Source organism: Drosophila willistoni (assembly GCF_018902025.1).
Source record: "Drosophila willistoni isolate 14030-0811.24 chromosome XL unlocalized genomic scaffold, UCI_dwil_1.1 Seg141, whole genome shotgun sequence".
In the NCBI taxonomy this organism is placed as follows: domain Eukaryota; kingdom Metazoa; phylum Arthropoda; class Insecta; order Diptera; family Drosophilidae; genus Drosophila; species Drosophila willistoni.
Genome location: NW_025814052.1, coordinates 14,407,880 through 14,429,307, shown reverse-complemented (window position 1 = coordinate 14,429,307; position 21,428 = coordinate 14,407,880). Strand labels below are relative to the sequence as shown.

The 21,428-nt window shown below is 37.8% G+C and overlaps 1 protein-coding gene across 1 annotated transcript in view; it reads right to left on the bottom strand.

Annotated features, from left to right (window-relative positions):
* Window positions 1-21,162, bottom strand: part of LOC6638049 (zwei Ig domain protein zig-8) — a 119,053-nt gene extending 97,891 nt beyond the window's left edge. The window contains exon 1 of the mRNA XM_047011299.1: window positions 20,987-21,162. The gene's annotated coding sequence lies outside the window, so the exon portion shown is untranslated. The remainder of the gene's footprint in view (window positions 1-20,986) is intronic.
* Between the last annotated feature and the right edge of the window lie 266 nt (window positions 21,163-21,428).

The window sequence follows — 21,428 nt, the reverse complement described above, 5'->3', positions numbered from 1 at the left end:
TCTTCAATCCACTGCGTTTCTACTTCACCCCCTCATTCCCTCACAGTCTGTCTCGCTTTCTGTGTGTTTCTCTTGGCTCTTTCACTCTTTATGCACATAATTTAAATTCCATACCAGTTTCATTTTGGTTAGCGACCAAGTTTTTGTTTTACCATGCGACGCACATACAAAATGTGCCATAAACGAAAATGGCTGCCCCGTGACTCAATGTGTGCGTGCGTATGTGTGTGTTTGTGGTGGGGGTGTGTGTGTGTGTGTGTGTGTGTGTGTGTGTAACTGGAACTGGAACTTCAATTCAATCAATTACGCGCTAATGCACTTCAAAGTGTAGTCCATTATACGAAAACAATAACGTCAACATAATGCAACCGCTGACCGAATCGCTGTCAAACGAAAGAATTTTTGCCACTGATTGTGAGAGGAGAGTGAGAGGAGAGGTTAGAGAGAGAGAGAAAGAAAAGGCCTAGGCTAGAACAATATCGACATGCCTGTCATAGATATACATAGCTCATAGTGCCTAGAGGGCACCTTGTTACCTGTTTCAGTTTTCCCTGGCATAAACCAAACACAAATCACTAGCGAGTGGCTAACCATTCTCATGAGTTTTATAACCATATTTTTCAATACTCATATTGAATTACCCAATTAGAAATCATGCTTAACAATCAATGCTACTGCTGCTCCTTCAACTACTCACACACACACACAGGAAAAGAAAGACTTTTGGTCAATTCAAAATGTTGAAGCTTTTAAAATACTTCAAACACGAGATGGACACTTGAAAGTTTATGTGTGTGTGTGTGTATATGGGATGAAATGTTAGGGGAAGAGGACAAAGTGACGTGAATAACAAAGCAAAGCACAGCAAAGCAAAGCAAAGCAGAGGCAATGATGGGAATGTCGAAGGTTGTGGAAGATGGCCAAGCCGTTGACAGCGTTTGAGCTGAAAAGACCTCAACACGACTCAAGTTGACTCAACTTCTTTGTGTTTCTTCATTTCGTTTCGTTTCCCATTTTCGTTTTTTTCGTTTTTTCGTTTTTTGCTTTCCACGCTTCGACAATGGCAACGCTATTCCCAGGCTCCCCCTTAACCCTTACCCATGTAGATATATTCGTTTGGTGATTGTCTGTGTGTGTGTGTGTTATGCCACAGGGATATCAAATTAACACTTGAAACGCAATGGGGCAAGTTGGTGTCGTAGAGAGTGGGCTAGGGAGACGGCCTTTGGCTTGTTACAACCGAATCGAGCGTATGACTTAACAAATGTTCTTTTTTACCATCTTCCCCTCCCCACACACACTCGCACACACACACACACACACTAATCCCTTTTTTTGGGAGGACCCCCAATGTCATCGGTTTACTTTGCAGTACAAAACAATCTTTTAGATTGGCTTTGCCATTCTTTTTTGTCCACTTGTGTTTCATCTTCCACTTAGTTTTTCGTTTGTTTCATTTCATCTGTTCTGTTCTCGTCGTCCCGTCTTTCATTTCTTTCAACATTTTTAACACTTTGGTTTAACTTGTGTGTGTGTGTGTGGAGCTGGAGCTGAGGTTGGGGCGTGGCCATGTGGGCATATAATTGCCAGAAGGCTTCCTCTGCTTTCATTTGAGCTTCGCGTTCCATTCGTTTGTTCGTTCTGTTTGTGCAGCTGCCTTACTGACTCTCTGCCTGCCTGTCTGTCTGGCTCGTTGCTTTTATTATTTATTTTCCTCCTTCTCTTGCTACCACTTTTCGGTGAAAAGTGGAAAGTTTCGGTCCCCAGCCCAGCCCGGATCCTGATTCCCCTCCATTATTCCGTCCAACCCATCCACCCATCCACCCATTGAGTTTGAGTATGTTGACTGAAGCTATTTTATGTGTGATTGTGTTTGTCTTTGCCACAAACAATGGCAACAAAGATGAGCGACAAGCGACAAGCTTATGTATTGCCTGTCTAAAGAATTGAACATGGGACGGAGGAGGACAACTCCTTGAGTTCCAGCTCATGCTGGTATACACATACATGTACATATAAAATTCGTGAGTGAGTCACGATGCCATCTCATATCTCGCATATGGCGCACATCTTACATATCACCGCCTACTTATGACCCAGAAGTTTATTTGTCATCAGAGAGAAGTCTGCTTCACTTTCTTCTGCTTTCTCCTCTTTCTCCTTCTGCCATGTATTGCATTAAATCCAAAGTCTTATTTGTGGGCCTTCTTGGTGGCACTTAACGGCGTTCAAACAAGCCATTTAGGAATGACAGTTGGCAAAAAAAGCAAAGGAAAAGAAAGTATTCACTCTCTCTCCCACTCTCTTTCCCCCTCCCCCCCTCTGTCATCAGCTTAAGTGTCTAGACTTTATTTCAGCTTGGCTTCTCCGTATTTCAGTCTACACCCTCACACCTTGTCAATCAGCGCCTTCCTGACAGGGGGCATCAATCAAGCATGCCAATAATCAATCAATCAAACCATCTGCTGCGCTCCTGCTGCAGGCCTTTTGTCTAGGAATTAAGAGAAATGCGATGTGAAAAGGAAATTTCATTTTCATTTTTTTCCTTTTTTCGTTTTTCGTTTGTTTGTCACGTTGCTTCTTAATCCTGAATGCCAACTTGACTATGGTTTTTGAACATCTCGCTTTACGAAATGCATGAGTTTTCATTTCGTTTGCTGAGATATGGATAACCATCGCTCATCACAGCTCATTAGCGTTTGAAAATGGCTCTCTCTTTTTTTTGGGTGCTTTAAATTTATTGCAATGTTTCATTCGTGTTACGCGAACTTAATAATTGCTATAGAATATATCATATTCGCCATCGATGCCATTTTTAGCGATTGGTAAAGACATCATCAGGTGATGCTATCGACAATCGGGCGCATCCAAGTCAACTCAGTTAACAGAGTGATCCAAACCGACAAATGTCAAACTCATGACTGGATGATATGGATGCTTGCATGCTTGAGAAGCGCATAGAAAAACTCTAGAGGATGAATGGGGAGATGAGGGAATGGGTAATGGAGAAATGGATGATAAAACAACAGCCACTCAAAGCTAAAAACAATGCAACAACGAGAATGACGACGAGAATGACGACGAGGACGAGGACAACGACGACAACAACGACAACGACCTGACAACCCTGAGGTGCATCCTGTCTGCTTTTACTTCTGTTTCTGTTTCAGTTGTCCTCTCTTTCCACTCGTGTCTGTCGATCTGTCTGGCTGTCTATCTGTCTGTTTGTTTGTTTGTTTGTTTGTCTGTTTGCTTGCGCCATTGAGTTTTCCATTTCATATTCAAGGACAAACACTGTAAAGCAGCAATGGCAACCCCTCCCCCCACCTCAATTTCCACCTAACAGTGCTCCCTGTGTCTTGCTACAATTTCGTGTTTCTTGCTTTTGGCCCGCGGGGCCAGTGACTTGACTTAAGTCAACTTGGCGACTCTGTCAATTGCGCTATTAAAAATCATTTAGAGTCTGACAAATAAGCAGCTGCAGGGCAGCATCTTTGGATAATCTCAAGCCCAGCTCATCACCTGGCACTCCTCACCTGCCAGTCCAAGCACAGCCAGACATGGACTAAATGAAAGTCCTGACATCGGTTCGTTTATTTTGAGGGGACAGGACAGAACTCTCTTAAATATTTTTCACCTAATTGTTTTTTCTTTTTGTGGTTATTGTTTATTTTTCGATTTATTTTTCAGTTCATCATTTTGTGAATAGCTACGTCTAAATTGCAAATCAACAGTGATAATATTTTTGTTACACACGGCAAAAATATGGAAATTAAAATGGAATTTAAACAAATTTTTTTTTTTAAATAACACACGCTCACACACACTGCACATATCTTTATTCCACTCGCTTGGGACAAAAGAAAGAAGAAAATTAATAAAATATGCAACTGTTATAGAAAAGGCAAAAAAAACACAGAGAAGGCAACAAAAATACAATAGATAGAAGAGAAAAGGGAGCGAAAAATGCTAAAGCAAACGAGCTACAATCAAAATACAATGCCAACTGCCCAGCCAGAGTGTGTGTGTGTCGTTAGAAAGGGATGTTGTGGGTGAGGGGCAGAGGCAGGGGAGTTCGAGCGAAATTACGCGGCTACACAAACACATACACACTCGCCACACACACATACACACAGCCAAGCGGACAGACTCTCTCGCGCTGTTGACTCAGCTGCGTTCCAAGTTAAATTTTCACATTGAAAGACAATGAATTTCTCTATGTGTGTGTGTGTGTGTGCTGTCGGCGTGGTGCGAGGGGGGTGGAGTTGAGTGTGTGTACGTTGCGTTTTCTGTTACAAATTTCAAAACTAATTTCAATGTTTAGTTTACGCCAAACACAGCAGCAACAGCAACGGCAACGCCACAGTCAACTTTGCTAGCTCTTCGCCCTCATAAGTATGCTATGGAAATTTTGTTCAAAAGTAAAAACAAAAGAGAGAAAAAATAAACGCAAGACAGAATGATGGTAATAAAGGTGGCTAGATAGAATAATGAAGTGTCTGCTATTACTATTTTGTTAGAGCAATACAAACACATGAGATGATGATGTGTGAAGGGGTATATCAGTGGAGGGGGGGGCGTATTTAATGGGCGGGATATCAAAATGGATTGATAATGAAATGTACACTTGTAATGTATATAAGTGTGTATGTAGCTCAAAGCTGATGCAAAGCAAATATCAAAAAACATAGAATTAATATTAGAATTTAGAAATGGAAACTAGCCATGCATTTAGAAATCTGATAGGAAAAGTTAAAAAATGTTCAAACCCTTTTTATTTCCATTTACCTAATTCAAAATGAGAACAAGGCAATATATGTATGTATAATCTGACTAACGCACAAAATTTATATACTAAGTACACAAATTAGTTTGAATGGCAAGTTTATATGTGCCTGGCAACGAACTGGTAACTAATTGCTTAGTATCCACATGAATGTTAACAAAAATGTATAGTCTTGTTTCAAGAGCTCATAACAAAATGATTTTGAACTAATTTCAATTTGGTTTATAATTTACCAACCATGTAGCCTAAAGCTTGTTATTTGTTGATTGTAAAATTCCCATCCGTTCCTTCCGTTTCTCTTTCCCCTTTTCCACTCATCTGATTTGAAACAACTCTGCCTTCACCATTGGAATCATATTGATTAAATAAAATTATATGAAAGCCATCTAATTCAATTCAATTGGTCTTTCGTTATTTTCTAGCTTTTCAGTCATCAATTCCATACCCTTTCGTCTATTCTTACTGCCATCTGCGTGGCTTAACCATTTCGTGTCAATTTGCTTTAAGTAGAAACGCCTTAATATCTAATTCAATCAAACCTATAAATAGAATATAATTATTGGGAATACAAGCCAGCCGGTTCTGGTAAGGGCCATAAATAAATAGGGACTGAGGCTGGAACCAGAGTTGGTGTTGACTAAAAATAGAGAGTGTGTGTGTGTTAGTGTGTGTGTGTGTGTGAATAAAATAGACTGTTAAATTACCGCTTAAACCGCTTAAACTGTCACAATAGGCACGTAAATGCCAGGAATATCCATTGACCTCTTCCACTGAACCTTCTTTCCTTTCCTTTCCTTTGCTTACCCTCTCCGAACCACCTTTCATTCTTGCTTGGACTTGACATAATTATATATGTAGGTATGTATCTATTATAGGTTATGGGCATTTGGCCATTTGGCCATTTGGCCATTGGTAACATGTTTCCATTAGAAAATTTCTTTGACAGTTTTTAAATGACTTGTGAACATTCTGTCCTTGTTACTGCCACATATCTATGTGTGTGTGTGTGTGTGTGTGTGTGTACGTGTGAGTGTATTTGAACATATTGCCATTTTGTTGATTGTTTTAAATTTTGCATTAGGATGATAATTTATTTATTTGTTTGCATGCATTTCTGTTTGACATGTAATTCAAATTTGAAATCATTTCCGAATTTTTTAACATACCCTTACAAAAGGGAAGTAACAGCATTCACATCAGCTGTGTGTTTGCTCCTCCCAAAATATATTATATGAGGGAAACTGTTTACTGTTTGGGGTATTAGAAATTTCGTTAGAAACTGTTTGTATCTACCACCTCGGGTGTTTTTTGCATTTAGCTATTGTTCGATTTGAATCTAACTATTGGCCACTTTGTCGAGAGGGAAATCAGCAGCAACAATAATGTTTTCAATTGCAGAATGCAGTTAAGTGAAAGGACCATGCATACACAAGTACATACTACATATGTATGTGTTGTGTGTGTGTGTGTGTAAGTATTGTAGGTATAATATTGAAATTTTGTAGATGGCAGAATTACTCGAGGCTTTTACTCATGAGCATATTTTAATTAAATACCGAGGCCGGGGCTCAACAATTTCTACACGCAGATAATGCGAAACTGGAATAATGGCAGGCCAAAAAAGGAACAGAAGAGACAGAGAATGAGAATGAGAATGGGAAGAGACCAAGTGAGATAGACGAGTATCATATTAATGCAGCTTAATTACGTGACATAATTTAGAGGCGATGGCAAACGGCGACGACGGCAACAACAAGGACAACAGGCAACAACAATTTGCCTTTTGTTTACTGCCAACGTTCCCCATTTTCATGCCGCATGTTGTTGCGTTTTATTTTATTTTTTTTTTTCTGTTTTGCGGCATTGTTACTTCTTTTTATAGTACTACCTGTGAGCTCAAGCAGGAGCAGGAGCAGGAGTTGGTTCCCTTTTTTGCTTCTGTCTGAGTTATGAGCAGCAGCAACTCCCTCTTTTCTCTCTTCTCACTGCCTCTTGCTTGCTCTGTTTCTCTGACAATCTTTCTGTTACTGTTGCTGGTCCCTGTCCCTGTCTCTGTTTCTGTCTCTGTCTCTATCTCTGTCTCTGCGGCAGTTATGCTAAGCTCTGCAAATGAACATCATAAATAAACGGAATGGGATTGGTGAAATGGTAGCATGGTGGCATGGTGTGTATGTTGGAAGAGGACTGGGAATTGTGGTAGTCAACGTTGCACGTGTCAAAAGCAGCCTCAGCGCAGCATGAAGAGAGGATCGGTGGGAGCCGAGGTGGGGAGGGGATAAAAAAGCAAAGGCACAAGAAATCAAAACCGGCAATGCTGCTGTCTTTTTTTAACTAAATAGCCATCTAGACAATTGAATACCCTGTAATCAGTGGAATCAACTAAAAGAAATGAAATTAAATGTGTGAAGATGTTAGTCTCGGGTAATAAAGGCGGCTTCAAAGGAATCAATTGAGACATTTAACAACAGCACTGGAAGAAAGTCAGAATATTCATAAACAGAAGACTTGAAGATCAATTTTGAATCTTTGATTCTATGCATATCCTTCATATTACCTTTTGGTTGTCCTTCTCATTTTGGTTAAGAGAATCTTTTCTGTTAAATATCAAAGACTTAATGCAAAATAAAAGTTATTCTGTTTGAAACAGTTTGTAAGAATATCTTTCTTACAAGAGATTCGGTCCAATATGCTCTTTTGTTTTCCCAAACATTGGCATTGAATTGCGCACATGTTTAAATGTTGTTATGAATATGACAAACGGGTAGGTCAGGAGAAAGTGGAAATCGAAATGGGGGCACATGTGTGTCTGTGTCTGTGTGTGGGTGTCTTGGCAATCAGTTGCTTGATACTAACTTGCCAAAAACAAAAACAAAAACAAAAACAAAAGAAGAAAAAGTAAAACAGGAAAACAAAATCAAAAACAAACGAAACGAAAAGCAAAGTTGGTGACGGGGGATGGGGAAGGGGAGTGACACGCCATGATAATGTGTAGCACACGCCCACGTAGTGTCTGTCGCTTGTAGAACAACTTCCGCTAATACAAGATCCCGCTTCCGTTTCCGCTTACTATCTGTCTCACATCCTCTCTCTCTCTCGCTCTCTCTCCCTCTGTGTCTTTGGCCATTTTGTAATGGTAATGAAAATTGAGTTAAAGGTTTATGGGATTCCATTGTAATCAAGCACAACGGAGGACAATATGAGAGGTTTACAATTAGCTAGAGAAACTAAGCTAATGCATTTTCTTTCAGTGTAAATGTTATTTATATGAATATGTCGGCGTGTGTGTGTGTGTGTAAGTGTGTAGGAGGCAGATAAAAGTCGTAAGATATTTTTATTCACAATTTTAATAATGCGCGATTTCGTTGATTATGGGCCATTGTCAGCTTATCAACAGAAAATGGCAGCAGCAACGGCAACGGCAACAGCAACGCCAGTAACTTGGCAGGTGGCCAGGGTTGCCAGGGTGTTAAGGCAATCAAGTAAATTACGTGAATTTACAACTTGTCGAGGTCACATCCCCCTCTTCACACCTCCCCCTACCTCATCCCGCACATTCTTTATTCTAGCACTTTGTATATCTTCAGCTTGTTCGCCTTTCCTTCCTATATATATATATATATATATATATGTATGTATATGTATATAATATATTTTATTTGCTCTTGTTGTTGTTGTTGTTATTGCCATTGCTGTTTATTTGTTTGATTGCGTTTCGCAAAATTGGCCAAAGCCTTCTCACTCATAAAATTGATAGGCAAAGCGAATGCGTAGGCGCCTCATATCGGCTCGGTGAGGGGTGGGTAGGTGGGTAGGTGCGTGGCAGTTGGGTGTAACCCCTTGCCATCATTTTAATGCTGCATGCAGCAAAGCCATAAAACTGATGTCCTATTAAATTATTGAGCATAAATTTCACAAGCAAACCAACCAAAAAAAAACAAAAACAAAAAACCAAACATACCAAAACCAACAATCAAGAAATGAAGGCAACAAAAAAATGCTTGTAAGATGACAAAAAACGAGTCCAACATATCCAAAAATAAATAATATATAATAAATGGTAGTCGATAAAAAAAACTGCCACCATTCTACATACATGTATACTCTACTATATATGTATGTATGTATGTGTAGAGTAGTTATTGTGTTATTGTGGAGGCAGAACAACAACAGGACATGGCCATAATAAAGCGATTCATTTGCGAGATTTCATTTGCTTGTCTCTCTCGCTCGCTCTTGTCATGTATAAACATTTTTTTATGATGTGTCCAGGCCAAAACTGAATAAACTGTAAAATCGAAGGAAAAAAAATACATCATATCGGCACATGGAAATTTTTAGTGATGTATGAATGAAAGAAGACGCCTAGACCTGTGGATACTCTGCCATTTTCTCATCATTCAATTGCCTTATCCATTGGGTCACTAGATTTCAAAAGTTATAATACCTCAACTGTTGCAAACATTTCTATATAGCTGACTATACCCTGTTGGACAAATATATGGTCATTGGGTATTTGCGTACCAACCTACGAACAAACCATTGAGGCAAATATTTGAATGATGTTCAAACAACAACATGACTGAGAGCCATCTAGGGACAGACAAATGGCAAGTGGGGGATTATTATAAAAACGTTATTGCTTTTCATTACGCAGAAAAATGTCAAAGTTTATTAAAATCACACAAAACAAAAAACCCAACAGCAAGAAGTCAAAACAAAAGAAAATATAGACATAACAAAAAGGACAAAAACAAAAACGCGGAACAATGAAAAAACAAAATACAAAAATTACCAACAATATTTTATAGACTAATCTAAAAGCCTAAAGAGTTCTGGGAATTGATCATGAATAATGAAAAGGAAGTCAAAGAAATTTATTATAATTACATTACTTTTAGGACTATATTTTGAGTAATGTATGAACCATTCTGTTCCCATTCATTATGATAGTGTAAGGAATGCATTTCATAGATCACACTATTTAACTTAACTACCTCAAAGATATCTAAGGAAATATTGAAATGTAAAATGAAGAAAATTCTTTTAATAAAGGTAAATAATTCGTTTGATTGAAGTCAGCTTAACTTTTAGCAACTTTTCCGGATTATAATTCAAATAGAAATTTATCGAGGACGAGAAATTGTATTGTATCATGGGAACAAGGATATTTTTTTAATCAAAAAAATGTGTGAAGACTTAAATAGGGCATAAGCCATTTACTTTAAACAAATCCCCTCCCCGCGTTTACACATCAACTCAACTCATTAGGCAAAACCAAAGCTGAGACAAAAAGCTGCTACATACAAACCGAAAGGCCAAAAAGGACCAAAAAAAAAAAGGCCAGTCAAGAAACCTGACAGCAGCCTTCAAATATGCCAAAACGAGCAAAAGAAACATGCTTGTAGTATACAAAATTTTAGTTTTGTTGTGTGTTTTTTGTTGGTTCACTTTGTTTTTTTTTTTTACCTCTCTTTCTTTTTTTTTCTTGTGTTGGGGTTGGCTAATAGAAAAAAATTTGTCGCATTGCATGGTAAAGTTATTGGCAAATGTGCCAGTTGAGGGTAAAACCAAACTAACATGGGCACAGGAAACACTAGAAGCTGTGTGAAGCGGCGGGAAGAGGAGGAGGAGTACACAACAGAAGCCGATGGGAAGAAGCCACAAACTGTCGACTCAAAAAAAAACACCGAATAACCAAAAAGAAATGGAACGAAGAGAAGAGGAGATGGAAGAGAAAGAAGGGTAAAAGGTGAGGCAACTGCTAATGGACAACTTTACATGAGAGCAACAACAACGAAGCAAGCAACCAACCAACAAGTTGGCCTAGCATATACATATGTGTATGTAGTAGAACCGAAACCTTTAAAACCATTTAACGTTAACTTTCAAAACCAGGCTAGGCAAATATGTGAATTGTCGCACTGGAGGTATGAGCATGTGTGTGTTTAAGCAAAGTTTTTAAAGTGTCAAAAAGTTTTGGCAACGTCACCCAGCATCATCAACAGCGCCACTTTCAAATCTAGAGAGAGAGAGACAGAAAGGGAGTGAGAGAAAGAGAAAAGTGAACTAGAACTGGACACAACACTTGAGACCGTGTCCAGTCCATGTCGCAGTTTTGCATTTTAGCCCCTGGTCAAATATACATGCATCACTTCTATCTATCCAGCACATAGATACACACACACACACACACACACATATGTATATATATCTCACCATGTCCTGCAAAAAGTATCTCTAGCTCTCTTCACGATGAGTGGGCAGCTTCCCATTGCTGGCCACAAATAGTTGCGGCCATAACTTTTAAATAGATTTGGAATCTGTTTCGGATTTACCTCACCCATTTTTTTTTGCTTTTCCTTATTTCGAAATATAAAAATAAAACTTTTATTTAATGCCAAAGCATTAAAATAATACTTAATTAGTTTAGCAAACGCTTACAGAACACACACACAAAACTTTTGTAAACTATGCTAAACAAATTTGACAAAGAGAAATGGTCAAAGGATAAACATTTTGCAAGAGTGCATCAATCAAAGTGGCAACAAAAAGGCTCCATACATAAAAGTGCGTGGCGCGTGGCGTGGCAAATGGCAAGTGGCAAGAGCGACATGATTTATGCAACACAAAACTACAACAATAAATCCATTTTTGGCATTGCCCAACAAATGGCATGTTAAATGAGCTGTGCAGTCAGAGACCAAGCAACTGAACAAGACAAAGCCAAGCAAAGCAAAGGCAAAGCAGATGCCTGATGATGATGATGATGATGATGATGATGATGATGATGGTGATGGTGATGCGGATAAGGCAGCCGGAAGTAAACGCAGTGCTGCGCTTCCGGTTGCCTTACTTAGGCTAAAAAACAAAATACAGTCCTACCATTTCAAGCATTTTACCATTTGCTTCCTTTTCACTGATAGTGACAGGCCAACAACAACAAACAACAACAAACAACAACAAACAACAACAAAAGAGTATATAAAAATACACCGAAAAGCAAAGAAAACCGCACAGCTTTTGGCAGCCTTTGCCCCAATGTCCTGTTTGTCCTCTTTAACCGCAGAACAGAACATAATCAGGGGCGTGGGAGTGGGCGTGGACATGGACATGGGCATCGGCGTGGGCGTGGGCCAAAAGGTACGGGAGTGTCTATGACAGAATTAAATGCCAGCTTTGTTATCTGTGATCTAAAGGGTAAAGGACTTGTTCAACTTGTTCATCAACAATAGCAACAACAACAACAATTGCTCATATCGATAACCGATAACACAGTTTAGGCAAATGACTCATTGCCAATGCAAAAACTAGTTGAGAATTAAAACTTAAAAAAACTTTAAAGATATTGAAATATTTTAGGCACCTCCATCTCTTAGGTATACCGATTTAGGTAGGGAACACAAAACATATATGTATGTATTTTAGGGGTTTATAATCTGCTTAGTTGGTCGATTGCGGTCGAACTGCATGTAACCGTTTTACGGCTTAGCAGAATGTTAAATAATTAACTGACTTTGGCTGAAGCTTCATAATACCTAGCCACTGACCCTCCCATCCAACCATCTAGCTGCCCCTCCGCATCCCTCTCTCTCTCTCTCTCTCACGGCATTTCTCCCTCCTGTTGGAACGGCCAATTAGCACACATGAGCCAAGAGACGGTCTTTGGCTTCAGTTTCGGTTTTTGGTTTTGGCTTTTGGTATGCGGCGCATTAAATTTGCATGAGGCCCGAAAGAAATATTTCAATATAACCGAAATGAAACACAAAACAAAACCAAGAGCGAAACAAAAAATTGTATGCATTCCATGGAATTAAGTGAAGTTTGGATACTCTATAGCCAAAAAGGGGAACATTGAAATGGTTTCATATAAGTTAAAGATTTCCCAAAGATACATATGCTTGATGACAAATTTAGTATACTCTATAAGTTGAGTTTTATGTAGGGTATAAAAACCAACTGCTGGACGCCATTGTTGACCTCTTACATCTAGGCTTAGCTGGCCCCCTTGCCTCGCCAGCTACCATGGATCGAAACTATTAGCCAAAAAGATATGCAATATGAAAATATAGCGCAAAATTTGTCCCATAGTGCGAGCACTTTGGACTGTTGTTATTACTGGTTTGTGCTCTGTCAGCGGAACAAACATTTCCGCTGGCACAGCATACAGACACACACACAGACACACATACATACAAATATATATAAATATACATACACACACACACACAGAAACACGCAGACACACATGAAGGGAACGCTTAACCCTCATCAGGCTTTACACCTTTCCGCACAGTCAGTCAGAATATTTAAAATTTCCTAAATTATTTATTGGGTCTTTTTCTCTTTTCCGTTTCTGTTTTTTTTTTTTTGTTGTATTTTTGTTAACAATTTTTGTGAATAAAAAAGCCGTCAGAAGCTGTCACGGCGCCTGGTTTTAGATGGTGCGGATGAAGCGGGGATCATCCCCGGTTATAATCAACATAACAGGGCAGAAGAGAGTGACCATTAAAGTGGCCGAGTTGCTTGGTCCAAACTTAAGCAAAGCAACTCATTTTTTTATGGCTTAAGAAAACATGGACAAGAAAAAGGAGGAGTCATTTGTTAGGGACTAAGAAGGAATAGCGACGATGGGGTAGATACATATGTGGAGCTTTGTTTGAAGTTAAAGTTCCAGACAGAATTGAAGCTGAAGTCCAAGATGAAGACGGAATCATAGCAGACATAAATCTGTACACAATGCCAAAGGAACTCTAGCCAGATGACTGCCTTTCTCTCTCTCTCTGTCTCATCTGCTGTGTCCTTTCGGTTCTCTTTGTTGCTTTCATCTTCTGCTGGTATATTACGTGTGTGTTAACGTGGCCACAACAAAATTTATTTGTATTGTTGGTCAACATCGTTTATTTTTATGCCGTTTTAGGAAAAGCAACAACATCATAATTATCATCATTATCATCGAATAGAAAATGCACTTGAAGAAAAAGTTTCTACAAAACTGAATTGAAATGTAACTCAAGGGATTGTATATGTATCAAAGGGTTGAAAGAAAATATATTATCTCATATCTTGTAATCTGAAATACATTGAATGAAAAAAGAGTTTGCAGTTGTTGAATTATTTGTGTTTCATATGGGTTGGCTACCTAATGTACACCAACTGGAGGGCATACTGTAGGCATTCATAAGTTCGTTTTAGCACGCAACATTTTTCACTTTGCTGAGTTCTTCCCTTTTGTTTCATGTCCCTTCTCTGTCTCACTCTCCCACTCCCACTCCCACTCCATCTTTCTCGATGTATATGTAGCTATATATAGATCACATTCCCACACACAAACAGACTTCTCACTCGATGGAGTGCAATTATTTTTGGTCAATGCGTCAGTTTTACGGCTCGTAATGCTTGTAATTGATTGTTAATGCCGCACTTAACCCAGACTCCAGCTGAGCAATAGACGGGCTCGTCGGACTATTCTCTCACGGATTCGTTCTCTGTGTGTTTTGTGACTCGGCTTCTGGACCCAGGAAAAAGTGTGTGGATAGGGAAGATGAGGTCGAGGTTATGAATATCTTGGCCTCATGCTGTGTGCGTGCATTGGCCTATTTAATATTTAAAGACGGCAATTGCGTGTTTAAGCAATGATAGAGAGCATAAAAGAGAGGGAAAGAGAAAGAGAGAGAGAGAAAACGAACAAAGTAGAAAGGAATGTAGACTCTAACCAAATGTGGCCACTTCTTTTTTTTTTTTTTGGTTTGTGATAAACATACAACATACAAGCTGGTTAAATCCTTGGCAAGAATAAGCCACGAAGGGCTGTGTGTCTGTGTGTGTGTGTGTGTGTGTATGTGTAGCATCCACAAACGGAAACGTTAATGCCGGCAATATAATAAAGGATAATGCAGCAGGAATTGCAACCTTCTTTTTGCTTTCCACCAGCATTCTTTGCAGCACTAAAAAGTCCAGGCACAGGAATGACAATAAACAAAAATGCCGAAAATGGAGACGGAGATCGAGAGAGAGAAGGAGATACAGTGAAAAAAAAAAGATAGAAATATGTAGAGACAGAGAGAAAGTGGAAGAGCGAAAGTTGGCAAGTAATAGCAATTGGAATGACAGAAATGTTGTTCTTTTTCATTTTGTAGGACTTCTCTCTCTTCTCACCCGCTCCGTTTCGGTCTTGCGATTCTTGCCTCTCTTATTCTTCGCGTTCATTTCATTTCATTTCGCTTTGCATTTGCCGTTTATTGAAATCGCAACATGGCAACAATGACAGCAATGGCAACAATTTCTTATAGCATACTTTTTTGGGCCAAACAACATCAGCACTTCGATTAGAGCCACTGCATGAGCTCGAACATCGACAATGAAAATAAAATAATGTTAAATAAATATATTGAATGAAAAATATTTTATCATTACCATATTACGCTAACTAAAATATTTCATTTATTACATAAATTAAATGTTTAATCGTTGGAATTTGATTGTTCCATTAACTAAAGATATACATAAATTTAATTTATATTGTTCATTCCATAAATTCTACATCTCTTATCTCGCTGTGCCTTGTCAAGCCCTGCAGTAACCAATTCAACACTCATTTAAATCGTTGCTAATTACAAAAAAAAAAAAGGAAAAAGAAAATGTAATTGCAAATTTTTGTGCAATTTTGTTTTCGGGGCCAACAAAATGTGGCAACATACATAAGTTGCATTTATGAAAACTGCAAAAAACAAAAAAAAAAACGAACTTTTCAAACTTACGCTTCGCCGCTAGTGTTCGTTTTCATTTCAGTTTGATTTTATTCATTAATTCAACGTTCATGGTCGATACCGAGGGGCATCAACATCGGTCAAATAAGTGAAATCATGGTAAAGAGAGTTAAATTATAGATCCGATTTCGATTTGCTATTCCCAGCAACAAAAACAACTGACAATATGGCACGGACAGAAATAGCAAAAGCTGAAGCAGAGAGACACAACCAGCACAAGAATAACAACTAAAAAATAAAAAAGAGAAATTGTTTTTCTATCTAAAAGATAGATATGTTTTAAAGTAACTAGGCAGTGACAGGCTGGGCTGAAACTAAAACGACGACAACCAAGAAAGGATGGACGGCAAGCGGTTGGCGCAAAAAAAAAAAAAAGAAAATGAAGATGAAGTAAAATGAAACAAAACGTACAAGAAATCCAACAAGATAGAATAACGCAGTGCCATTGTTTTTATACCCTGACATCTATAAGTATTGTAAAGTTAGTTTTTAAATGTCTATGTCGAATATATATCAAGTAGGTATGCAGATGATTTCAAACAGAAGAAATGAAAAAGAAAACTGGAATTAGTTCAGCATATAAATATATAAAGTAATGAATATACCTTTTGGTTAGGGTATACAACTAAAATTCTCTTCATGCTGTAAACGAAATTGAAAATGAACAAGCGAAGTGAACATGGCCACCGACATGGACATGGACATAGACATAGATATAGACATAGACACAGTGCATAGCATATAAGTGAGAGTTTGTGTTTGTCTATGTGTTTGTGTGCTTGATCAAGGGAGGGATGGAGGTTTGTTTATACTATATGTGAGTGGGAGTGAGTTAGCAAACAACGCCAAGTGGTAAGGTGTTCTATCAATGCTTTTTTTGTTACTTTTGTAACGTTCCGAAATGGATTAGTTTCACTTTGGCTAGAAGCTTGCAATTTTACAACGAAATCATCATCGACTATATAAAATATAGATTTACTTGACCAGAGTGAAAGGAAACTTGAAAGCCCTACTAATCAAATTTTTATTGCAAAATAAATAAGTTAAGACACAATTTATTAAATATTATATAAATCAAAAGAACAATGGCCAATTGGTAAGGGTATAAAACAACAGGTCATAGCCAGAAACTGGGTTGGACCTTGTGCTTTTGTAGCTGTCTTGAAAAAACTTCACTTCACTTCGTAATGAGATAGAGTTGGGCGGAATCAGAGACACATAGAGGTAGAAAATGCGTGAGAGAGAGAGAGAGAGAAATGCAGTGAACAGCAGATTCAGAAAAAGGGCAAAAGGATAAGGATGAGAAGGAAAAGAAGAAAACAAAAAAAAGTGAAAGCAAAGCGCTGATGAGCTTCGTCTTAACTAACCAAAATGCATGAAACAGTTTAGTTCGCTAGGTTTGCGTGGGGCAGCTGAAATCGCTTAAAAGCAAATTGCGCTGAAAAGCAATCAGCGCATAAGTGCAATACAAATACAAACAAGTTTATTGGTTTTTTTTCTCTCTTTCTTTCGTTCGTTTGCTCGTTCATTCGTTCTTTCATTCACTGATTCATTCATTCATTCGTTTGTTCAGTCTGACTGCCCATCTGTCTTTCTAGCATATTCTCCAGCAAATGAGTAAAATGAGAATAGAAATGAAATGACTTCAGTGATTGATCCATAATGAAGAGCAGAAGGCGTAATGCTAGATAAAAACACATATCAGGTATACAAAATTATGAAATTATGGCAAAAACGATTAATTTATCTTAATTAAATACTGATTTTCAAATCTATCAAATTATTTGAGAAAAATCAGATAAATCAGGGAGAGAGAAGATGACATTTTAATACTGAAAGTTCTTATTTTAATTGATCCATGTCTATTAATTTAGACTATTATATTCTATCGCACAATGTTTGGTGTTATCATCAATTTCTGTGTCAAAAGAGCGAAATATGTATATCAAATTTCTAAAAAAAAAAAATCGGTTACACGTTTGAAAAAATAACGAACAAGCTATTAATCCAAAGCTATTTATTATTCCTATAATTCAGAGTCAATTCTATATAACATGACTACATTAACTCATTTTGTCGTACTTATACAACAGTCGAAAAAGCTTTGCATACTTCTAGGCAAAAATAATTAAACTAAGCAAAATGAATATTTTCGAATAAAAGCAACTATGATCACCAAATAAATGTTCAACCATTCAAATTATTTGAGAATCTCATTACAAAATAGAATCTTAATTTAAAAATGAAATTGACACCTAAATAAGTTTAATTATGCAATTAGTATTTAATCAAATCCTAAGTGGATGTATCAATTGATTAAATATATCTCTAGAAATGTAATTTATTAGTTTCTCAGGATTTTGTACATTCATTCACCGAGCTCTCACATTTCACACATTCATTTGCTGGCTCACAAATACATGCATTATATAAATCTTTTGGGATCTTTTATATCCACAGCCACAGTCATAATCGCCAGCAATCACAATTCAAATAATACGATTCCAAAAAAGAGAAAAAGGAAAAGAAAATAAAGGACATAAACTGTCGACACCTGCGAAACCTGAAATACATTTGAAAAGAGAGACGATTGTATGTACATATGTTTGTATGTATGAGTGATCACACAGTTTGGCATTACAATGCAAATAAGTGCGGAGCAGTTGAATCATATAAGAGGTAGAGAGAGTCTGGTAAAGGAAGACAGACAGTTATTACCCATATGGCTATTCCAGTTGGCCCCCACTCGACTCGACAAACGAAATACGAAATACGGCAACACATTTAGCGGCATAATGGAACTTTTTATGGCATTTACAATATAAGCAAAAGCCAAAAAAACAAAACCCAAAAACCCCAAAACCCATGCCAGATAGGCAGTCAGTCAGTCAGTTAGTCAGTTTTGTCTGACGCACAGGTAGAGTATATAACAACTGTCGATTGTGGCCAGGTTAAGGTGCCGTTTCCATTTGTAGTTCGAAATAAATTCAGTTGGCATTAAAACTGCGTCACAAACAGCCTGTGTGAGTGGTTGTGTGTGTGTGTGTGTGTGTGTATGTGTGTGTGTGGTTATATCTGACAATCGGTAATGCAAGACAAAGTGGATCAAAAATATAGTGGAACCGATTAAACCACATGCCAACATAGCTGCACAATGACGCAATTTCAAACGATTTCATACACAGAATTTGTTAGCAGAAAATTTAAGTACCGAGATATGAAAAAATGAATTCTAATCTCTATGTGTTACCGTTAGAGGCTGTCAACAATATTTGTTTCCATATCCATGACATTTGTATTGACTAAAACGAATATATAGTTCTTCAGTTTTAATTCATTATAGATAGTATATAGCTTATTCGATTTTGATTAGGTCCTTCGAAATGCGAAGCCTTTCAACTATTTTTTGTGTCAACTTTTCGTGAATTGGAAGCTTCAACTTGAATTGTCTTAGGTTTTTCCCCAAAACGCTTTGATCTAACAACCGATAGGTTACATGACTCTTCGCCTTTCGGTTCTTCTACCAGAAAAAGTTATAGAGAGAGTGTGAGTGAGTGAGTGAGTGGGTAAGTAAGAGAAAGCAGCGTAACAAGAATTTGATGCCACATCTCGCGATTGCCATTTATTTTTATTGCCGCACTTACCTGCTACTTAGCGGCCGCCTTTCTTTGCCTTTGCTTTTGCGTTTTTCGCCCGTATGGGCGTGGCTTTTCAAAGTGCGGCAAGAGGGGGCACAAGGGTCTAGACATAGGCGTAGGCGTTGGTGAAGGCGTAACGTCAACGCGCGGTTGGAAAAGTTTCGAGTTTTGAGTTTGAGTTTTGACTTTAGCGAATTTGCGATTCTGTGTATGTAAGGTGTATGTGTGCGTGTGTATGTATGTGTGTGTGTTTGCCGTACTGGCACTTTAATCAGGCAATGCCAGCTGTTATCCTATAGAAAAGAGCAAATGAACGGTGGATAAGAATAAGGATGATACCCAGAGCAAGCCTAAAGCTAACACCAATCTAAGCAGACTGAGCAGGTGTTGCAGCTGCTGTTATTCTTGTTGTAAATGTTAAGGGGGATGGCTGGGATGGTAGAAAGGAAGGGAATGGAATATAGTATGTTGAACACCTTCGGGGCCATAAAATCCTCTTGCATATTTATATGCCTCTGCTGCGATATCTATGCGTAAGCGTATCATTTGACTCACTCTAGTTGGGAGTGACTTTTATGGGCAGTGCAAAAATGTATATTATATCGATATATGTATGTATAAATGTGGCTACATACATTCATATATATTTGCTGGTGTTTCTTATTTTCGTTTTGTTTTTTTTATTTTTTCTTTCTTTCTTTTTTGCCTAACATTTGCACTTCATATACGAATACCCAAAAGTCATCTATTCAACATATTTCGTCAGCTGCCTCGCATTTATTTCACATTTTGCTTATTTTATTGCTTCAAATTGAAGGCGGAGTTTATGGCCCCTGACTGGATTTTTTGGCATAAACCAAACGAATTTATGCATATACAATATACACCAAATAAAACCATATATATATAATATATATATATGTATGTATTTGTCTGTCTCTCTGTCTGTTTGTCGACATGACAAAAGTCTTTGGCAGCATATAAAATATAAAAAATAAAATAAAATAAAGAGAGAAAAAAAAAAGAAAAGTGGAAAGAAAAGAAAAGAGCAAACCCCGGGAGCAAAAGTTTTTAATTTGCTTAGACGCGACCAAAAGTCTGGGCCTACAACCCCCATGGGGATGACTGGCTAGGACGACTCAGTCTAACTCCCTGACTCCCTGACTCGGAGGCCTCGAAAACCAGATTAAATTATCACAATTTTTTGTTCCTTTTTTCGCTCCTGTTGGCTGCTATCGTTGTTGATTCGATGAAATACAACAGCAATGCCAACAAAGTTCGAATAAATTCATTGAAAGTTGTTGCCTCAAAATCGGATTTGCCTTCAATTTTATAGAAAGTAGCCAAAGATGGAACAAAACAAAAGAAGAAACCCAAAACGAAACGACACAAGTAAGTAAATGGTGGAACAAAAAAAAAAGGAAAGAGAGCAAAAAAAAAAAAAAACAAAAAGTAGGCAATGCTAAAGAAAAAGTTACTTGATTTTTGATGCCCTTAGGGTTCCCAGGTGGGTCTACAATTTCCATGAAACAGTTGAATGAATGAATTTTTTCATTTGGTTTCTTTTGATTTGATTCGGGTTTGGTATAAATATAAACTTGTTTATAATTTCTATTCAAGTGGTTAAGCAATATTAAATTTGTTGGGCCTGGTCAGGCACACACACACACACACACACATGCACACACATACAAACTCACACAGAACTTGAGAGAGAGAGAAACACCCCCACATTTAGTTTGCCTGTATGGAATAAGATAATCATTGGGCTAGGCCCAAAAAAGTATGCTACACACTTTGTTTTAGATCTTCTCCTTGGCCTTGTTGCTGTCTTCTCGCTGCAATTGATGCGGATGGTCGTTGCACTCTTCAAAGCTCTGGCTGTGGCGGCAATTGCTGTGCAGCAACAACAACAATAATTTCTTTAACACTTTTTTGCCGTTTCTCATTGTTGTTTACATTTCACTTTCCTTTCTATTTATTCTATATTTATTTTCGCTTTTTAGAAGGGCTTTTAATTTTATTTATTTGGAATTTTTTTGGCTTTTTTAATTTATTGCCTTTTTTGTTTTGTTTTGTTTTGCCCAAAACAAACAAGCAAACAAACAAGAAGAAGAAGAACAACAACAAAAAAAAACAGTGGAGATAACAACAAACACAACAAAGAAAAGGCGGCTACGAATTGGCAACAAGAACAACTACGGCACGATAATAAGCAACCGAAACGACGAACCGTAA